At 32.3% G+C, this 20,581-nt stretch overlaps 1 protein-coding gene across 6 annotated transcripts in view; it reads right to left on the bottom strand.

The window, feature by feature from the left end:
* Nucleotides 1-19,738, bottom strand: part of LOC126745059 (uncharacterized) — a 50,887-nt gene extending 31,149 nt beyond the window's left edge. For 2 of the 6 annotated variants that reach the window (XM_050452746.1, XM_050452793.1), the window contains exon 1: nt 19,489-19,738. The gene's annotated coding sequence lies outside the window, so the exon portion shown is untranslated. Of the gene's footprint in view, nt 1-8,926; nt 9,055-9,474; nt 9,608-19,488 lie in introns of those variants that run through there. The other 4 variants (XM_050452776.1, XM_050452760.1, XM_050452802.1 and 1 more) reach the window with 4 other exon arrangements.
* Nucleotides 19,739-20,581: the final 843 nt, after the last annotated feature.

The following is a 20,581-nucleotide window of genomic DNA, read 5'->3' as shown; positions in this document are numbered from 1 at the left end:
CAAGTGTATTATTAGAGTCTAATTCTGAAATCCAGTCTCTATCAGGATTTTGAAAAAAGTAAAAAATAAGATATATGTAATTTTTTCAGGATAATCTTTTCAAAGGTTCTACTTTTAAATACTACTCATCTTTTCTTGAAAAAATCTGTTTTTTTTTGAACAAACAAACTTTTAGCGTGAAGTATATTTTTTTAATTTAAGGGGGATTTTATTAAGAAAGTCGTTGACGAATTTTCTAAGGAATCCGAATAGAATTAAATATATTTTTTTAAATTTATTTTAAAGCGTAAAGCATTAAAATATAGTACAATTGCTATTGTATGTATGCTAAGTATTAAAATGTCTATTAATACTGTATATTCTTATCCTATTAGTTAATCATTCTAAAGATAAATAGCGTCTCCTTCATCCCAATAGGTCATAGGTCCTAAAAATATAAAAAAATACCAGTTTTTATTCTCTTCCCGAAGATGCTAACATAAGAGTTTTTTAAATAAAGAGTTTTGGTTAGTGGTAAAACTGTCTCGTAATTTTAAATAATGTTAAAATAAAATAAATACCAATACCATCCCAGCTAGCACGTTAAATATTGCAATATTCATTTGCAACTCTTAATCAACTCAAGTCAGTGTACTAATCCTGTTATAATGCAACAATAGTAGTACAGAATACTATATGCGTATTTATAAAATCTTACAAATATATCAGTTTGGCGCATCAAACCAATCCCAAAATATTAAAATATTTATGTATCTTTAATGTACTATTTTAATAATAGGTGTTAGTGAACTTTATAACAAAGAAATTAATGCCTGCTTTTTTGCAACCTAAATTTGACAATTCAGTAAAATTTACTTCTGGATCGGCAGCCATCTTTTATATATTTCGTTATTCTCTGTTTCGGTTCTGTTAGTCAAGGTAAGTGTTTCCATTAATCTGTCTGTTACAATTTTTCTTGTACTATTTTTGTTTACATGTCAAACTTTTTGACTCTTTGCGGTGTCTGTAGCCGCCATCCCACATGTGTGTACATATCAACTCCTGAAAGTGGAGGTTAGCTTAAGAGGTAGGTATTTTTTATTTTGTTTTAAAACATTTTAGGTATTATATGGTATAAGCCTCCAATTTACTTCAATTGGAATATGTTTTAGTTTTAAGCAATAGATCAAACCATATCACGTAATAATATACAGATATCGTATCGATCATTATGCATTGAGAGGTGCTTAAAGGCGATTTGAAAACAAATCCCTACCATGTACTGCCGAATACTACCTCTATAAAATCATGAAAAATTTTAAAAACAAGAAACTTTTTCGGCAGTAGTGTAAACAGCCATAATTAGTGGAAAAAATACTAACAGCGCTAACAAGATTCAACAGTGCAGCGTGTATATAATTACACAGAAAAATGAGGCATGTGAATAGTATTATTTTTATTCAGGTTCTGTTAAAAATTGTAGAAAATGTTCACTACAGGCATTTACAATATTATAACGTAGATAACTTAAATTAGTAAAATGGGCCTTCAAACGAACAATACAAAACAACAACAAACAATATAGGTGAAAATAGAAAACTAAACGTAAGCAGAACCCTAAATAAATCCAAAGGTAAAAATGAAGCTCATCACCGAAGACTTTTGCGGGAATTTTTCCAGTTAACTCATGGAAGGACAATAATCGATTAGGAATGGTTGTATGCAGGTATCCAAGTTGATTTACTGTCAAATACTTGTCAAATACTTTGTTGTCAAATACGTTTTAAATATGCCATCAAGTTTTTCAACGATCAAATCGGACTCTAAGTGGCGATGCGGGAGGTGTGTGTGGGTCTTATTAATTTCCTGCAACTGGCATACTTATTGGAATATTCGAGACTCAAAGTTTCTGAATGTATCTTTGGGGACACCAAATTGACGTATCCAGTTCTGCAACAGTACTTTAGCTACTGTGGTCGCTTCTTGGTATCGAATTGGAAAAACCTCGAGCCACTTACTGAATTAATCCATAGCCACAAGAATATATCGATATCCGAAGCTACTAGCATAAAAGGCCCTGTTATATCTATGGCAATTCGTTTAAAGGGTGTACCAACAAGACACTGTGCCATTTTTCTTCTGGTTCGTGTTTTAGGGCCGTTGCTTGACGAACATTGCTTTTACCAAAGTCTTGCTAACTTGTCCTCCGCCAACACCGCTATGAACAGCTTCAATAACTTCTGGAATCCGTTTTCGAGGAAGAACTATCATATGTCTTTTCTTTTCCATCTACTCTCTCCCAGACTCTCTTTAACAGTCCATTTTGTATAACCAACGAATTCCATTTACAGACCAGTAAGCTTTTAGTTTTGGAAAATTGTCAGAAATATCCTTTTATTTGTCCTTTGAAATTTCTCGCAACTTCAGTTCTTAAATAAGGCCAAATACTGAGTCATCACACTGATCCTGGATTGAACTAGCTGCATTCTACTCTTCTGGATTGTTAATGCCAACACGATGACAAGAAAATATATCTGGTTTTTGTTTTAATACCTTTTTAAGACGTAAGAAGTTGATATGTTCTAATGGAATGTCTTCTAGATAAAGCCTATTTGCATTTTTTATGTTGTGTTGTAAAGTAAAACTCTTGTAATCGTTGAAGTTGTCCTTCAGGACTTTTAACTGAAACAGCCAATTCAGGGAAGCATGGCCCAATGAAATATTCTTGGTTATAACTTTTTGTTTGTTTCGACTTTATCTGGATCAGTCTTGACATCATTTTCGATATAACAAGATCGACATATCGAATTTCTTTTTGAACTAAGCATCAGTTTTTAGGACTTGATTTCAAGTTGGCTTCTCGGAGCTTAACAAATGAATATTCGTTAAATGATCTTTAAATCTTTGATTCTTAGAGTATGATGATATCATCCAGATAAACTAGGCATGATTCCCAAGTTATTTCACGTGACACAGTTTCTATAAGCCTTTCAAAGGTGGCTGGAGCATTACAACTGCCAAAGTCTTATCCCTGTCGAGAATGTGGTCTTGTTCTTATATTCTATGTGAATTTTTACCTGTCAATATCTAATTTTCAGATCGAGCGTTGAGAACCATTGTGAATCTGATAGCGTATTCAGGATGTCATCAATTCTTGGGAGGGGATAAGTGCCTTTCTTGGTAATATCATTCACTCGCCGACAGTCCATACCATATCTACCGGATTTTGTAGATCCATCTTTTACTTTTATTAGTACAATTGTAAGTGTCCAAGAACTCTGACCGTTTTATCACTCCTTGTGTCCTCATTTCTTAAAGCACTAATGAAATTGCATCTTGTTTAGCTATAGGAATTCTTCAAGGTACTTGCTGCACCAAATTAGTATTTTAGTTTACAGCTCTTCGTGGGCTCAATCAGAATAGTTTCTCCCCTTTTTCCTCCAGTTGTGGCAACAATTACCACTTCTGAATGTGCTGGTATTTTAATATCCTTAGATAACCTTATGACTCTTGTATTTCCTTTATCTTCATGTATGTAGGTGGTGCCACTAGTAATGGTGAATTTAGCTTCATGCAGTCCAAGAATCGAGATCCTTTTCCATCTGTTGACTCCAGGAATAAATTTGGTGGTGCTGAAATTCTCTACTATGATCGGCTTCACGACGGTATGACTTGATTCTATATCCACCACCATGTCATATTCATATTCGCAAGTTTTTCCCAATACTACCAAGCTCTCTTCAGAATATGGCAGCCGGTTTATTTTCATACGTGCGGCTTGGTAGCACCCAGTCTGTTAAAGGCTTGGAGCATTGTCGTTTAAGGTGTCTCTTTACATTATAATTCCAACAGCGGAATCGTCACTTAGATTTTCTAGCTAAAAATGGATCAAACCGTGTCTACCTTCTAGTTGTTTGAAAAGCTGCCTCATACTCTAGTCCTTGGCCCAAGGTTCCGAAATACTTTTATGGTAAGCCATTTTTAGAGCATAGGTAGTATCTGGATCTCGAACCCGTCAATAAAACAATTTATAGAAATTTGTTCCCGAAACTGTTGGGGCTGAAGGATAAGCTAGATTTACTAATTGAGCAACATCGGCTTCAAATGTTGGAGACCTCGGATTCTTGTCTCCTAGATTTCAATTGGACCTGGTACACCTGTTGTAGATGGTCTTCACCGTATTTCATCTCTATGGTACGCACCAGTACGTCATAATTGAGCTGATAGCTTAAGTTTAATTGCCCTTTCTTCGTTATCGAACTGATTCAAGTAGGTACTCTATGCTTTGCCATCGAATTTTGATGGCTTTACTTTCATCATTGTTTGCATTCTAGGATCGCGATAAAGAAAGGCCCGCTGTACTCTCATCTCTAGTTCTTGGATATTTTTTATGCTTGCCCTAATTCTCCTTCAACTCCACTAAAGTTGTAAATCATGTTCTTCTTATTTTCTGTCTATAGTTTGTCCTGCTCTTTTTTAAGATTATCTTTAAAAATTCAGTAGGTGTTCTTTTATGGTCTTTATAAGGTGTTCTTCTTTTCGGCCTCGATCTTCACTTTCTTTCAATAGATCTTTCATGGTCCTAATCAGGTCTTCATTTTTTTTCTTCAGAATGAATTTAATTGTGTTCCTCTTTCTTATCTGCATCTATTTATTTTTTTCTCTATTTACTGTCGTACCTATTATTTTGCTTCTTAAACTTCTTCAATAACAGCTCCATTAAAATCTCGGTATCTATCTTGGCCTGACTACTCCACTAAAATGGGGTAAAATTTCGAAATAAACGAAACTAACGTGTTTATTGACAACGTTTTACCTGATTTCTAATCTAACTCGCGGTGACTGTCGTTTAATTTTTTTCTAAGGTAAAGACTGACCGAACAACAAAACTCAATAAAAGGTCATAAAACACGATCCCTTTTAAGATAAGATACATAAACTCCCTAAGACCCATGGAACAATTTAGAAATGTTAGTATTTTTTATATTGTTTGTAACGATAGAGACTAATAATTTCAAGAAAATACTGACAGATAAGACAAGCAAATATACAGACTCTAGAAAATTTAAACTAAATGGATTTAAATTAATATTACCTAAATATCAAATGGGACTCTCAAACAAGTCATCAATTTCAATTTCAATTAAATTATAAAATACGAACAAATCAGTACAAAACTTATAAGAATAATAATTAATGTATTTACATTTTCATAACAAGATATGAAGATGCCTACCGCCATGGCGTAATGGTCTTCAAAATCAAAAAGTAGGATTTTTAACTTAAAAAATAAAAAAAATAAAAGTATTTTTAAATGTCAATTTTTACATAAAGGCCAGAGAAAACTTAGTTAAAAAACGATTGGGTGTTGAAACCATACAGGGTGTACCAGAAAATGTGAGAAATCTCGCGAATTCAGATAGAAAATGAAAAAATAATATTGAACTTTCCTATAAAAAAAATTCCTATAGGCCCTCCCTACGAAGATATGGCCTCTTAAAGACGCCGCTGAATATAGGCTCCGTGACGTCTGATACACTCGCGGGTACGACGAATCGTGGATTGCTGTACTCGCCACAACAACCCTGGATTGTTCGTTATCGCCTCACAATGAATCCTGATTCTCTATAAAAGTTCCTCCTGAGCATCGACAAGAGTTGAATACATTAAGGTTTTGAGGTAATCTCATAGGTCAAAATCCAATGGCGTTAGATCAGAAGACCAAGGAGGCCAGGCAATGTATCATCTTCTACCTATGCAACGGTTTGGAAAAACGTTATTCAGGTGGTTCCTTACAGCAACGCTGACATGAGGTGGAGCTCCATTACGCATAAAATACATGTTTTTGGAACTAATGTTGATGATAAGAAATAACAGCGGCATGAGGATTTTCATCAGTCCATACATGCGAGTTATGTAAATTCACAATACCATTTTTGGTAAAGCCTGCTTTATCGGTAAAAATAATAATGCGAATGAAGTTTGGATTAGTTCGCTGCTGATCTAATACCGAGTTCACGAACTGTATTCTACGAGAAAATCTTCAGGAGTTAGTTGATGCACTTTTTGTAGATGATATGGGTATAACAGCCGTTCTTGAAGTAATTTATGTATTATTATTTTTGGTGTATTAAGCTGATCGGCTATTTTTCGAGTGCTCGTTGAAGGAGTATCAACCACAGTATCTAAAATATTTTTCACCAATCGTACCATACGTACTATGCTTCTCTGAATAGCATCAGTACTTTCTTTCTCAAAATTTGCTAAAATTAAAATAAATAAATAAATAAAAAGTCAATTATATCACCTTAATAAGTGGAATCGGGTATCAGTTTACCTTAGACGTTGGTCAATTCATTGAAATGTCTTTTATTTAAAATAGTGCGATTAGTACATCTTTCTTTATACAACTTTTTTGCTTCCAATCCATTGCAAGACGCAATACCATATATAAGATGCATATCTGCATACTAAATGTGATTTGCATATTTCGGCTTAATTCAAATTAAATTCACCAAGAAATGCAAAAATCAGTTAATTATTATCGAAATGAACGATCAACAACGTGAAAGATGGCTAGTTTTAAAAGATAGGTATTTGTTTATTATGTACCACAGAAACTTTTACAAGAATGGGCGTTTAGAAAAACAAAAATGCCGATAAAAAGATGCAAAAACATTTTCGTTTACAAAACAACTTAAAATGGAATTTCTCTGTTGTTTCAATAACTGTCGCATCGCAAAAAAAAATACATATCATGGTGCTTTTTAATTAAAATTAAACAATGTTTCCTCAAATTTTTTTTCTCGAACACGGTTAATTTTATCGATAATAAACAAAAGTGCCTTTTATTTAATTTAAGGTTCAAGCTATCCATATTTATTGTTTCAAAATCTTATAATGTACAACCTAGTCCGCCTCTGGTAAAATAAACAACGTAAATGTGTTTTAAGGACTCCCTTTTAAGTGGTCTTTAGTATTCTTGATCACGTAAAATTATACTAAGGACTTTAAAAGTTATTAAAAAAAAAACGAGAAAAGCGTCTTTAACGGGCCATATCTTCGTAGGGAGGGACTATAGATTTTTTTTTTATAAAAAAGTACCATATTAATTTTTTATTTTTTACTTGAATCCCACAGGTTTTCCATATTTTCCGAGGCACGATGTGTAGAGACGGCTGTCAAAATTATCTTATAAGGTATCTTAATTTATAAAATACCATGTATTAAAGGTAAAGAAAATCACAAATATTGTGATCATTTGGCTTCTATACAAGGCATTACTCGACTAACTTTTTTAAGCAGGTGCGTCTGGAGGCTAGGAAGAAAAAATTCTTAAAAACTCTTAAAAAATTTGCTTTGATTCACCCTTGTTACTATAAAAAGTTGTAAGCATTTTTTAAATCTTTTACGGTTTCAAAATTATGAGCCATTTGAAATTGTTAATCTGTATATTTTTTGAGAAAGTAAGATTTTTACTTTGCTTTCTTTAATGTCTTATAATAGTTAAAATATTTTTTCGTGCTTCCTGTTAAAACTTAATGTCTTTTTAAATCTTATCTTACATCAAGGATCGATTTGTATCCTACAGTGATATTAAGTCAGAATTATACATGGCGTCATATGCTGTCCTCCAAGGAACGAACCTAGTACCACTACTATTTTTGCTTTTTATTAATGATCAAACTTACTATTTGCTGACGACTTAAACCTTTATGTCAGGATTGGTACCATGGATGATTATGCCGTTCTACAAAATACAATTTTTCTTCTGCACAGTTGGTATGACAATAATAAACCAGAACTCAAGACCTCTAAATGTAAACGCATGGTATATACATATGAAAACACATAATGCTAAATTGTAATTATTAGTCTTGAATTATTGATCGTACGGCAAGTATAGCTGACTTACCTTCGATGGTAAACTAAGTTTTGAGTCTCATAAAACCTAGTTCTGAATCTAAATTGTTTTTATCTTAAAAAGTGTTGTGTCTATTTAAAAAGGGGATTTAATAATGGTGTTTTACTATAACAGTTTAGTCAATCATAATTTAGAAGGATGCTTATCTCTCCAAATATCTTGTATGAAATAGTTTATACTTGTTGATTTTCTAATTTGCAATCTTTTATTCAATGGTCAAGTTGAATTCTTTTTTGCTCTGTAACTGGATTTTTCTGTTGGGCAAATAAATAAAAAACCGAATCATAGTAATTTAAGATTCAATTACTTGCTAATAGCAATAATTAATAGCTATGTACCTTTCTAGAGGCAGTTCTAGAAATTGCCTAGAAAAGGTAAAACATATTTGCAACTCCTTGAAAATATAAGATAATTATGCATAATGTCTGGAATAAAATAAAACAAATTCAGCAAAGACCTAAAAGCTTTGAAATATTATTTCTAACTCTACGAAGATATTAAAAATTAAAAGAAAAATTATCAGAACGTAATAAATTTGTTTCAATGCCCGGAAGAGATAAAATATGCCATAAAATATCTGTCTCTAAAACCTAGAACAAAAATTACTTTTATAAATACATTTATTTTATATCTTTTTGTAAAAAAAATCAAAAGTTTTGTTTATTATCTATTTTATGTTTCTTCTTGTATAAAATACAACATAAATTATGTCTTTTATAGTCTTTTCCTAAAAACATTTAGAAGAAAAATTAAAACCCATCTTGTAACAAGGATCTCAATTTTGTCCCAATATTACTACAAACCGTAACTTACGAATATTTAAATTTTATTATTAAATTGATATTACAAAAATATTACGGCAAAGATTATATATGCTATTTATTGAAGGTTTAAAAATGTCTAGTCAAGCCTCAAGCCAATATGCATCTTGATTTGATAAGCTCAAACCGGTATTTTGTATTTATGGTGATGGGTTATTCAGCCTTTATATTTATCTAGGTTATTATAAAATCATATATTTACCTGATACTAATAAAAATTAAAACCTTCTATAAAAATGTTAATTTTATGCTAAGATAAAAAATGTGCGAGATTTTCTATTACTGACTGATTCAGGGTTTAAAACAAACTGAAGCATAGTTGTAAAAAAATGTTTGAACGACGTTAAAATCAAGAGAATTTTATATAAACACAGACTAACTTACGTAGCTGTCACCACGCAAATGATAAAAATAAAATTGATGAAGTAATATAGATAGATATAAGGTATTTAAATGTAAATATAATCTTATGTTATGGTATGACATGAGATGATAAAATATTACAATTATAGGTTTTGACTAATATATATGTAGCAAAAAAGGGGTTTTGAGACTTTTATGATTTTTGAAAATATTTTTGGAAAACTTTTTTACTTTCAAATAAGCCCACAACAAACTACCGGGAGTGTTTTATTACAATAATAGACTGCAAACGTTCAAAATAGTAATTTTTTAATTAAAATTATTATTAATTATTAAGTTAATTATTAATTATTAAGAACGAACTTATTAATGAAATAATTTGCTTACCTTGACCTGACAATGACATTAATAACATTAAGGAAAAATAAACAAAATTTTATTTAAATTCACCAATCATATGAGTGCCGCGACCACTCTTAATATTACTGCCTTTAATAAGTTATACTTAAATATATCTGCAGTTGGCGGCTACTCACTATTGAGATAAGTCGATGATTTTTTTCCTTATTCAGAAGAAAACATTCTTCCATCGTGTGAAACATACATGGGCTTTCAAAAACGTTTGTCAATAAACACACGCTTCAGTTTAGGAATTTTATCTTATATTGGTTTTAGTTTTCAAGTTTATTTAAATCATTTTTGAAAACAAAAATAAGATAAAAACTTTTGATGATGAATATTTAAGAGAAATGTCTGTTTCTTCTAAAGTTCTTTAAAGTGTTCTTTATTTTCTACAATTGCCGACTGTTTAAATTTTACTACTTTTATTTCCACTTATGAACTATTATTTGTTTTAATTTTACTGCATGATTGCTGTAGAACTTATTAATATATCTACTTCAAATATTAATATTTCAGCATTTATAATTGGAAAGTACTCTAAATTTTTCTTTAAACCATTATATTTATTTGTGCATCTTATAGCAAAAATTTGAAGTTATGTAATAGAAAACATTATTTTTGCGCTGAAACTTTCTTGTCATAAATTCTGGTAGAAAATCTCCGAATATCATTCTGCATGTACATACAATATTTTTATTACAAACTGCTGTTTTTTGCGACCCAAAAATCTCAGGTATTACATTTTATTATAGCTGACGTTTTGGCCTATATTAGATCATCCTCAGGGCATTATAATGGATATAATTGGTTCTTATTTAAATTATAAAATAATTAGTATGTTTTATAGTTCTTTAGTTTTATGTTAGTATGTTTATGTAGGCAGTTCAAGCAGTGAAGTGATTAGGACAGCATCAAATTTAGTTAAGGACTTTACGAAAGAAGAAATTTTTAATAGTAATTAGTTAAATGGAATGTGCTCTTCATCTGATGTTTTAAAAAATTGAATTCAAAATCATGTTGATACAAACATTTTAGTGATGACAAGCCCTTATACTTATTTAAACCATAATGTTATCTATAATAGTAATAAGGCCTTTTATCGTACATTTCATGCAAATAATATTAATCTGTATGGGATTTTAGAGTCTAATCACGCCAGTAACTTTGGTTCAGACTTGGCATCATTATTATATGCACATATTTTCAAATATTTTAAAATTAATATTTCATCGAATAAATTGACTTTGAATCATCAAATTAATGAGTCTGAACTGATTACTGATCGTGAATTGAATTCTTTTCTTTTATAGACATGTCCGCGAAGGTTGAATCTCATTCATGTTCATATTCTACTAGTAAGATTGAAATTAGCTCTTTGAAAAGCTTAAGTATCTTTATTCTTAATATACAATCCCTAAGAAACAAGATGGATGAGCTTCATCTTTTGCTGGACACATGTAATTTTCCTGATATTGTACTTCTGACTGAGCTCTAGTTGAGGCCTAGTGAATGTTTTTTAATATCTGCTTATGTTCCTATATCAAATTTTTGTCGTCAACAATCTATACATGGAGGAACCATGATCTTGGCTAGGCAAACAATTGAAACGATTTTTTGTAATATTGATAAGTATGATAATCTTCTGTTAGAGAATCTTTTTGAATTCTCTCTTTCTTTTTGTAAGCGTTTTAATTTATATATTCTTTGTGTTTATAGGCCACCTACAGGAGATATTGCTATGTTTCTAGGCAAACTTGATTTTTTTTTATCCCAGTTGTCCCTACACTTTAAGGTTATATTGGCTGGTGACTTTAATATCAACTACACTGATGAAACCTTGCCACGTACTTCTCTTTTAAGTATTTTAAATTCTTACAACTTGAAAATGCACTTTCTATCTCCCACACGAATAACCTCTTCATCTGCAACTACAATTGACTATTTCTGTACAAATTTTGATGACGTTTTATGCACAGTACTCCCATCTGGTATTTCCGACCATGAAGCTCGTATCATCTTCATCTCATTATATGGGAAGAATTTCCAGCAGGAGAAATTTCAATACTTTTTCTGCTGCTACAGCTTCGGTAAATTGGAATGCACTTGAAACGGCTTCTGACCCACTTACTTTATTTTTTCAAGTTCTGTGTGATAAGATCAATCAGTGCTTTTCTAAAATGAGGCTTAAAACTAAGAAACGAAAACCATGGGTTACAAGAGGCCATAGAATTTCAGCTAAAAACCTACGTTTTTTGACTAAATTGTGCAAATATACCACAAATGAAAATATCCTTGTATATCATCAGAAATACCGTAGTCTGTACAGAAAGACAATTAAAGCAGCAAAATCAAATTATTATAGGGATCGCTTAAATATGTCATCAAATAGGCAAAGAGAGTGTTGGTCGATTATTAATGATTTTAGACATTGCTATAGAAAAGTATCTCAATCGGAGTTAAGACCTGACATTTTAAACGACTATTATTGTGAAATACCTAATATCTTGCTCAAGGGCATTCGTAACATTGATCCCTTACACTATCTTCAACAAGTGTCTGTTGAGCATTCATTTTTCTTTCATCCTGTCGATCTTACCGAAGTAAAATGAAATCAAACGCCTAAAAAACCATAATTCATCTGGAGCTGATGGGATATCTTCGAGGTTGTTACTCTTTTTGCCTGATTTAGCCTTAAATGCTTTAGTTTCTGCCATAAACAATTCTTTACATATTGGCATTTTTCCTTCATGTTCAAAAGAGGCAGTGGTTATCCCTCTTCATAAGGGTGGAGATTTGGATCAGCCTTGTAACTTCCGTCCCATTTCTATTTTGTCTACCCTGTCTAAGATAGTTGAAAAACTTGCAAAAAGCAGAATTTTGTCCTTTTTACATCATAATGGCATTTTGTCTGCAAATTAGTTTGATTTCAAGCCGGTAAAGGGCCTCATGATGCTGTTTTTAGCTTTTTGGAGAGCGTCTATGTGTCCTTGAATTCTGGAGAGTCATCGGCGGCAGTGTTTTGTGATCTATCCAAAGCACTTGACTGTGTGGATCATAGAATACTGTTATCTATGCTCGATAAATATGGTTTTAGGGGCGTAGCGTTGCGATGGCTTGAGTCCTATCTATCAAATCGTACTCAGAAGGTTACAGTGTCTGGGCGTTTGTCTGCTTCTAGATCCCTAAAATGCGGCGTTCCCCAGGGTTCAGTGTTGGGACCACTGTTATTTTTACTGTATGTGGATGACTCGAGTTCATTGAAACTGCAGGGCAAGGTGGTTCAGTTTGCTGATGATACCACCATACTATGGAGCCATAAAAATTCTGATTATATTAAGACTTGTATCCTTGAAGACCTTCGGATCTTATCAGGGTGGTGTGCTTCCAACAGGCTCGTGTTTAATGTAAGAAAGACGTCTATTATGGGGTTTAAGTGCGATGTTCAGGGTCTGATGTTTGACGAAAATTCCCTCTTGCAGAATAAAGAGTGCTGCAAGTTCCTAGGAATTATCATTGATGGTCGCCTTCGGTTTGAAGATCATATTTTACATTTAGCTGGGAAATTATCTTCTGGATGTTTTGCAGTAAGAATGGCAAAACAAGAGCTGGGAGGGGTGGTTGCACGTTCAGTGTACTTTTCACTTATTGAATCTCATATTCGGTATGGCTTGCCTTTTTGGGGTTTAACCAATAAGGGGCTACTTAACATTGTCTTTGTTATTTAAAAAAAAGCAGTTAGATACCTGTGTTCTGCTAAGTTAAGAGATTCTTGCAAACCCCTCTTCATTTCTGAAAAAATCCTAGCTCTTTTTTCACTCTTTATCTTAGAAACAGCTGCTCTTATTCACAAAGTTCCCCAACTACGCTCTGACACTGGCTATTTGACTCGTCGTGTAAATGATGTTCCCCTACCTATTCCTACGTCTTCCCTTACCAAAAACTCATTAATTTACATAAGTAAAAAAAATGACAATCATGTTCCTCTATGTGTTAGACATATATCGGATGTTAATGAAATTTAAAACAGAATTAAAGTCGCTTTTATTGGCTAAGGCATATGGATGACTTTTTTAATGATAGGTTTTAACCTTGGACATGTTGGAAAGTTCATTTTTTTTTCTTTTTTCTTCTCTAGTTTTGTCAACAAGTTTTCCTTTATTTAGTAATTGATTGTTTTATTTAGTTATCTTTAATTCAAGTATGTTCAAAAAGTTTTGTCTTCTTGTGTTTAAATTTGTTCATTGTTTTGTCAATTTTTGAAATTGTATTTTAGTTTTGTTTTTTTAGCTTGTAGGATGCTTGTACACAAGATTATTCTTACGTAATATAGCACATTTTCTTTCTTTCTTTCTTTCTTTATAAAATTATATTAAATATAGACAACAAGATACGTTATTGTACATATAACTAACATACTTACCAAAAATTTAAAAATTTAAAAAAATATGTCAAGATCAAAGCATAAAACAAATTCGAAATAGAAATTTAAAAAAAGGCAATTAGGCTACAGGGTATTTTTTGAATATTGTGACAAAGTTCAGAGATATATTCCTAAGATAAAATGAAGCAAAACAGTTCATATAAATCTATAAAGGGTATCCGGAGAAAACCAGGAATGTCCATATTTCAATACAATTATAATATTGCAGTAATTTTCCTGTATCTCAGTAGTGCACGTGGAACGTTAAAAGACGTATGACTGTGGTCTCGTTGTGAGTTTTTGTTTAGAAAAGTGATGAACAATAATAATAAAAGTAAAAAACTAACCAGAATATAAAAAGTTGCTAAAAAGATACGTTTACAATCCCACGAATTTAGAAAGTTTTGTGAATGTAAAAGGCTAAAGTGTATCCCAGTGACAGACAAGCTGTTCTTGATTATTTCAATGCTTTAAAATCAAATGACCAAAATTCCTGTTTGTGTTCGCTTATCTCTGTAACTACAATACAACGTAGAAGGTCAAGGGCACCATAATACTTAGCGAAGTATCATGATAGTAGCTATAAGAACAGGGTAAGAATTAGAACAAAAAACACATTTAAGGAGGAAAAAGTATGTGCACTATTTTTCAAGGCAGTACATGGAATTTCCAAAACTTAGTTCCAATACTTACAGAGTTCTTTAAAAAAGTTTAGTATTGCTGCGAAAGAAAAACGCTGAGAAAAAATTTAAAAAAAATTACAAGTAATCCTTTAGAACGTATTAAGTCTCACATTGTTTTGTTCAAGACGAGGCAAAGCCACTACAACTTAAAGGATAATAAAAAGAGGTCATATTCTTCGGAGGAGCTTAACATTCAAAAGATGTACATAATGTTTAGAGATCTTTAGCCAAATCAAAAAACATGTTATCAGTACAATAGGAATATATTTCGGAATTATCTTAATATTGGATTTGGATATCCTTGATCCGATACTTGGAGTCAGTGCGATCAGCTTTCAGTTAAAGTTAAAGCTGTTCAGAATTGCCTTACAAGTGGCGCAGACGTCATTAAGCTCAATGCCGAAAAAGAACTTTAACAACAGGGGAAAGCGCAAACTATTTATTACCCATTAACTATTTACCCAGTAACTATTTATTACCTATTTATTACATAATCTGGTGCCCGCAGTAAAGCTCGAAGATATATAGAATTTAAAGCCATATTATTGGACTATCAAAAAAATATTTCCGTTCCGAATGTATTTATCAATGGTGTATATTACAAACGTCAACTCTCCATGTTCGCCTTTAATATCCATCCATGTTCTTTCTAATGCTCAATCATATTTTTACACGTATCCTGAATACATTGCAAGAAAAGGATCTGAAGAAAGAAAGTGTGTCCTTTTCTTTTTGATTTATGTATGAATTTTTTGCCCATGGAAGTAAAAATATTGCATAGTTTCAACTCAATACAGTTGACATATCTGATTTGGGGCATTCATAGTTACAATGCAACAAGAATGTGAGACTGGTAAATACAAATTTGAGAATGGAATCTCCCAGTGATTGGAAACAAACTATTTTGACATCTAGGGTAAAACCAATGCCATTTACTGTAGTTTCAGTAGATTATGTTAAGGAGTGGACTGAGTTTTTCTGTACAAATATGCAAAAAATTGTCCATTCCCAGTTCAAGAAATTAAGGAATTTAAAATGACTAGGGACATGAAGACATAATTGTATCTTATTATAATTCCTACAATGTAGTAATGTTAGAATCACCCACCCTCCCTACAGAGCAGTGCAATAAAATTGTACGTAAAATCAAATCAAGCACCATAGGGTTTGAATTTAAATCGCCGTCACAATCTTATTTCAAATTGATTCCTATAGATATAAAAAAATACAAAGACGTCTGTCCTTGAAAATGATTGAAATTATGCCAGCGTAATGAATAAAACAACTTTATACCAGCCTTCTACAAGTCGAAAAATCCGCTCAAAACTAAATTAAAAAAACTGTCGCTTAAGCAACTCCCTCTTAGGAACCTGAAGACAAACTTAGTGCCAGCCTTCCAAATGATGAAACATCATATCATCATCGGAAGATAAGAGAAGCTATTAATGGTGATCGTAGATCAGGACCATCTCATACTTTTTAGTTTATTTTTAATTGTTTACTAGTTTTGCGATGATATAAGATGCTTCTGAAACACGAATACTTTTATTACCTCTTCAAAAAATCAAGTTATGACGTTTTTCAACAAAAAACTGTTATAACTTGAATCTTTGCCTCCTGGACATTCCTGCTTTTCATCTAATACGATCACTTATTCTAAACATCTTAGATTTTACACTAAAGAGTGGTAAAGTTAAAAAAAAACTTATTTTTAATTATTACTTATTTCATGAAAATATTTTCAAGATTAGAAAAAATATTGCAATAAAACTTTTGAGTCAAAACTACCTCATTCGTTAACCTAATCGCCTATTTATTAAATATACAGGCTGAGTCCAGGTACTGCATCGATCGATGATAGGAAAACTGTAGGTGAAAAAATCTGAAAATTTGCCAGTATACTAAATTTGACGGGAGCAAGTTGGCTAAAATATTTTCAAGATGGCGGGTCTAAGTGAGTTTTAACTTAGGCATTTTAAAAGGCATGATTTAGTAGCATGATATAGACAAGGAGCGAAATTTTTGTATCGTTTTATACACGCTGTCATCCCCAACTGATACAATTTAGAAACCGTGTAATATTCTTACGATAGAAAAATATTACTTTCACATATTTAAAAAATTACAAATTTAAAAAAATAGTCTTTTTTTTTAAATCGATTAAGTAATAAAAATAGGCGGTTTCCATTTGAAAAAAATAATTTTAGAAGATTTTTTAAATGTCATTGATATTCTTCTTATTTGACCATTTATTCCTAGTCATATCTTCATTCCTGAAGAGTTGTGACGTCATGTCTATGAACACTGATGGGTCGATTGTCTCCACTGTTGTCGATCTTCTGCTACTCTTTTGTCTGCAAGGCTTGCCCTGTAATTTCTTTAATTTGGTCTATCCACCGTGATGGGGATCTTCCTCTTGATCTTTTACCTTCTACTTTGCCCTGCACGATAAGTTTTTCTAGATTGTCTTGGTCTCTCCTGGTGATGTGTCTGAAGTAACCCAGAATGCGGCGTCCGCAGCTGAAGGACAATCGATCGGTGATTCCTAATTCGTTTAATATGGACACATTGGTCCGGTGTGCAGTCCAGGGTATGCGAAGCATCCTCCGCCAGCACCACATTTCAAAAGCATCTATTCGGTGCCTGTCGCTCGACTTTATTGTCCAGGATTCGGAACCATACGAAAATATCGAAAACACTAGGGTGTTTACCAGGGCTCTTTTCATGTTTCTGGTTATGGATCTGTCTTTCCATATCTTGGATAAGTTTGACATTGCTGTCCTCGCTAATGCTATCCGCCTTCTTATTTCTGTTTCACACCCTCCCTTGCTGTTTATTAGGGACCCTAAGTAGATGAATTCATCTACTACTTCAATTCTATTTTGCAGATTTCTTAACTGTATGGTGTTACTCCTGTCAATGACCATTAACTTGGTCTTTTCTAGATTTATTTCGAGGCCTAGAGCTCGGCTTTCATTAGCGACCTGATCAATAAGTGTAACCATCTCATCTTCATCTCTTGTTATTAGGGTAGTATCGTCCGCGTATCTCAGATTACATATCTTTCTACCATTGATTGACACACCTCCTTCAAAATTTTCCAGGGCTTGTCTCATTATGAATTCACCGTAGGCATTGAAGCGTCTCGGTGATAGGATACATCATTGCCGGACGCCTCTATGTACTTTTAAAATGTTTGATGTTTTATTGTCGAGACTAACTATGACATTGTTATTTTCATATAGGTTGGTTATTAGAGATATGAAATGCGGAGGGACTCCCATTTCTTTCAATACGTTCCAGAGACTACTCTATCGAACACAGTCGAAAGCCTTTTTGTAATCTATAAAGCACAAGAGCATTACCCCCATGCTCTTGTTGAACTCCCGGGCTTTCTCGATTAATTGGCGGATGTTGAATATTTGGTCCCTAGTCCCTCTTCCCTTAACGAAGCCTGCTTGTTCTGGAGGGATTTGACTCTCTAAGTAGTTTTGCAATCGTCTATCTATTATTTTAAGCAGGATTTTGCTGGCATATGTGATTAGAGATATCGTTCGATAATTTTCGCATTTTTTGGTGGATCCCTTTTTGTGAATAGGTATAAATGCAGACGTTGTCCAGTCTTTAGGCCATTGACCACTTTGCCAGATCTTATTACATATATCATGTAGGATTTTGGTTCCCGGGTCTCCTAGTACTTTTATGAGCTTAGCAAGACCCCGTCTGTTCCTGGGGATTTGTTTAGCTTTAGGTTTTTTATAGCTTCTTTAATTTCAGACATAAGAATATTGGGCTTCATTTCAAATTGTGTGTTTTCTTTCTGTTGTTCGATCGCTATTTTGGTTTCTTCGGTGTATAATTCCTCACAATATTGTCTCCATCGTTCGATCACTTTTTCGTCTTCCCATACTATCTTTCCGTCCTTGTCTTCAATTGTGAAAGTCTTTGGTTTGAATTTGCGTGTTATTTCCCTTACTTTTTGATACAAGTCTCTGGTGTCATGGTGAGTTGATGTTCCTCTATATCCCTGCATATTTTTTTAATGTAGTTGTTTTTATCCTGTCTGCATTTGTCTCTTATTTGACCATACGATATTAATAATTATAGAAATTTTATATAAAGTCTATTAAAATTGGTTTCCCTCTGCAAGGAACCATTGATTGATAATTATTGACCTTTTTAACATAAAAACGCCAATATGTCTAAAACGAATTCTATAGAATTCAAAAATGTAGTAATATATACGACACCTATTTCTGGTATTATTACTTATTAAAGTAACGCCATAATAAAAATATTTCACTCGACTTGCCTCTATAGACTTTAGTGTATAGTCAAATTTTAGGATTTGTTCACTTGCAGGTTTCTTACCATCGGTCGATGCAGTACTTGGTGATACATCCTGCTATATAAAAATGTACATATTGCAATATGCCTTTAAAACATTTTATTTGGTAGTTTGTTTGATTTTTCGAAATTGTTTCTCGAACTCCCTTTTATCTTGTTTTGATACTCAATTTTACATTCATTTTTTAATTTTAATAAGTACTAACAAAAAAGTTTATTAAGGATGTACTTTGAGTAATAAAAATCAATAACCTAGCTAAAGATGACTTATATTTTCTGTCGTTTTCGACATTCGCCGAAAAAAGATCTTTTTATCATACATTTTAAAAACAGATCCATTTATGAATATTTTAAAATTGAAATAAAATTAACGAAATTAACAATAGCCCTATTATTGAAATTTGGATAAAAAAATATAGGAAATTCCACATTATAAATTATTATTTCTTAATCTGATCATTTTTTGAGATATTTTATGAGTTTTTCTTTCGTAAACATATCATAAATTACTAGGTTAAAAAATTGCACTTATGTATTAAAGAAACTTACCTGAAACCTTATTGAGTTCACCTGTTTATTTAAAATATAAGCGTAAACAAATCTCCTTTAACCTGTAAAGCCTTTCCCAACCAAACTTTTTAACTCACGTAAACACTGTAATAATGGCTAAAAATTCTGATTCCCGCTACATAAGGGAGAATCTCGTATTGATTTTTAGGGACATAAAGAGGGTGTATATAAGGAACAGAGTATATACGCGAATCAGATGGAGACGTCAATATCCATTCGCAACAATGTGCATGTCTGTGTTTAGCTTTACTCATATAATTATAATTATAAGCATAAATATTTATGGATTTATACAGACGTATGTATGTAAATGCTAAAGTCAATAATTTACTTAAACCAGTAGACTTGTGTTTCTGTTTATATACCTATTTTTAAACTTTACGCGCGCTTGCTAATTTAAGCATGATATATCCTCATATTTTTTTGTAAAATTGTACAAAGGTATTTTATTTTGATTATTATAATAAGATACGCTAACATTATGCCTCTTAAGTTAAGAGACGATTCTTAATAAATGCAACTTAGGGAATCCAGAAACACTCACTTAATTTTTTCAACAGGCTGTCATAATTTTGTCAACTGTCAAGATTCCGTGGGTTTTACCAACCAACATATTATGTATAAAGGTTTGTTTGCATATCTTTTTATTATTCTTAGTAATCTTTATCTCCAAACGTTATGAACTAAAAGCAAACTCTATCTCATAGGCTTATATATTCAAACCAAGCATTAATCGGCTTCGTCATATTCTACATTTAACTGTTAGTACTAATCTCCATATATAGGGAATATAAATTCAGCCAGCCCTTCAGCCAACCATACATTCTTTGTTGGCTGAAGACTTTCGGGTTCTGGGTGCTTCTAGAATTTCCTCTTTATTCATTGCTGCTACCTACTAATAATCTTAATTAATGAATATTATACCTTCTGAATAAGGTCTTGGTATCCCTGATGAGACTCTTTGCGGTCTAGTTCATTTCCCATTTATCTCGCCCAACACAGGGGATCTATTTGGGATGATTTTAATACTGTTTAATAATGTACCAACGGGAACGAAGGTTAAGCGCGCTAA

This window comes from Anthonomus grandis, chromosome 1 (assembly GCF_022605725.1).
Source record: "Anthonomus grandis grandis chromosome 1, icAntGran1.3, whole genome shotgun sequence".
In the NCBI taxonomy this organism is placed as follows: Eukaryota; Metazoa; Arthropoda; class Insecta; order Coleoptera; family Curculionidae; genus Anthonomus; species Anthonomus grandis.
Note: the sequence above shows the minus strand (reverse complement) of the source record. Positions and strands in the feature narration are given on the sequence as shown.